This window comes from Brassica oleracea, chromosome C5, assembly GCF_000695525.1.
Source record: "Brassica oleracea var. oleracea cultivar TO1000 chromosome C5, BOL, whole genome shotgun sequence".
NCBI classification, from domain to species: Eukaryota; Viridiplantae; Streptophyta; class Magnoliopsida; order Brassicales; family Brassicaceae; genus Brassica; species Brassica oleracea.
Window position 1 is genome coordinate 8,106,974 of NC_027752.1, and position 2,531 is coordinate 8,109,504.

Here is a 2,531-nt window from a genome sequence, read left to right on the forward strand (position 1 = left end):
TGTCATCCCAACAAGCGACTATATAGGACAAGAGAGCACTCACCAACGGAACCTGAGACAAAGCTAAGGTAATCTTGAGGTATTAATCTTCTGCAAACCCAGGCAAAGGGATAAAATATCCAACACGACTAAGTACAAGCAACACAGACGTCACAAACAACCTCCTCCTTATCTCGCTCTTAAAGAACCTTTCCGCAGCGGTATTGAGCACTGAGTTCTCTGGAGGAACAATCTCCACATCCAAAGCAACAGTGATGAAAAAGATGCCCTCGAAATTGGGATTTCATTCAACATGAAGCAACAGACTGTGTCCTGACAAGTGATTGCGCTTTTATTCAATCTCTTTGCTTTGATTCGGTATGAAACAGAGGAAGAGAAGCTTATGCTTTGAGACGAAGCCGGGTTGTTGCGGAAGCGAGATAGGTCGAAGAGGAGGAGAATGGAGGATGAAGAAGACTCAGCTTTGTTGTTGTTGCTGCAGAGATAAAGCGGCTCAAGAATGCGACAGTTCCTTGCGGAGCCAAATTAAGAGACGTGTTCTCCGTTTTGTATTTTTCATTTTTTTTTTTAATCACAATAACCGAAGATACATGCTTAGGAGACTGATAATGGTGCTCTAATTGTCCGTGTTTAAATCAAGCGTGCAGACTCTTCTTAGATCAGAAGGTAATTTCATTATATCCTTTCTCTTTCTCTTTGACTTTTTTTTTTTTCTGTTTCGTGAAGATTTTGAGTTAGACTTTCTGCGAACTTTACGATCTCCGATTCGGGTAATAGATTTATGAGAAAAATTTCTGATATAAATGTAAAATCTGAGACTTGATTCCTCAGGTTTCAGGATTTAAAGCAGTAGACATGAATGGTGAAACCTCGAATCAAAGGATTTTCGATAGGTTAAGCAATCTACCTGATTCATTGCTATGTAAGATACTCTCTGACCTTACCACCAAGGAATCGGTTCGCACAAGCGTCACCTTGATGTTCATAATGAGATATGCGATGATGGGTTGGTTAAGATGCCTCCATCTATATATTCGTGTGAGAGATTGGTCAACTTAAATCTCTACTGCGTTGTTTTGGATCATCCTGAATCTGTATCATTGACTTGTGTCAAGATTATGCATCTAGAGATCGTCAGGTACGATGGTGATTCGACTCTGGAGACTTTAATATCGAGCTGTCATGTTCTCTAGGAGTTAACAATAGTCCGTGATGCTAATGATTCTCTGGTGGCTGTGCGTGTGCGTTCCCAGTCGCTAAAACGCTTCAAAATAGTTTGTGAGCGTTACGAAATTGACGGTCATGCTGTTGAAATCGATGCTCCAAGACTTGAATCTATCACTCTCAGTGATCACATGTCTGAGAAGATCATAATACACAGTATTGGTCCCTCTGCAACGGTAGAGATTGATGTTCTCTTTGGTGTGTTTTATGCTGAGCCGTTGGGGCCAGATGATTCTTCCAAGATTACTATGCTCAGGGAATTTCTCACCGGGTTATCTACAGTCGGCGACATCACCATCTCTTTTGACACTCTAAATGTATACATGGTTGATCCAATAGTATTATGCTTGCACAATTTCGTTATCGTACATTTCTTAGTAAACTCATGTTGTTTTCTATATATATCCCTTGCTGCACAGATTATTCATGATTACTGTGAAATGGAACAGCTACCTCAATTCTCCAACTTGTCTTACTTGGAAGCTTGCTTCAAAGGCACTTCGTGGGAGATGTTGCCGACCTTGCTTGAGAGTTGCCCAAATCTATACTCTATCATTCTGGTGCGTCTCATTTACTCATGCCCTCATGTAAACCACATAGAGATTTATGATATATAACTCAAATTCAAAACTCCTCTCGGGTTACATTTTTTTTTCAGGATTTTCAATGTCTTCCAGAAACGGAACAGGTTGATCTTTCATTAGTGCCCCAATGTTTCCAATCATCTCTTGAGTATGTTGAACTGAAGACAATTGACGGTGTAGACATGAGAAAGAAAGAGAGACCACCCAGGGGAGTTTCAAGTAAGATGAAAATAGCAAAATGCTTCCTAGAGAATTGTGGAGCTCTCCAGGAACTGACTCTAAAGAGGTGTTTCTGTAACATCATCAACCAAATCGAATCGATTCCAAGAAGCTCTACGGGGTGTGAAATTTTCATGGATTATTAGCTGAGCCACAGCTTTGTGTTTCTTACGGTATTTGCTCTCGTTGTGCTAGCTTTCTTCAAATTCACCCGTTTTGTTTCTTAATTATTTTCGTGATGTACGTTTGTTTATCTTTTCGTTTTTCAAGTTAGTGGAAGATATTATTGAGTTGTCTCACAACTAAGTTCTCTTGAATTTTTTTTTTTTTTCGAATGAATGTTAAATTTATTCAACCCAAAAAAACTTTTTTACAAAGAATGCATCTTGTATCCAAATGTTTTTTGTAAAAGAATAAGGACTATAGACTCTTTGTCATACTATCTAGAAGCAAACCATCTCACCATCGCTCCCTCATAACCTTTGCCTCCAAGCTTCAAGATTG

At 39.4% G+C, this 2,531-nt stretch overlaps 1 pseudogene; it reads left to right on the top strand.

Annotated features, from left to right (window-relative positions):
* Positions 1–938: 938 nt before the first annotated feature.
* On the top strand, positions 939–2,326 carry LOC106344418 (annotated as a pseudogene).
* Positions 2,327–2,531: the final 205 nt, after the last annotated feature.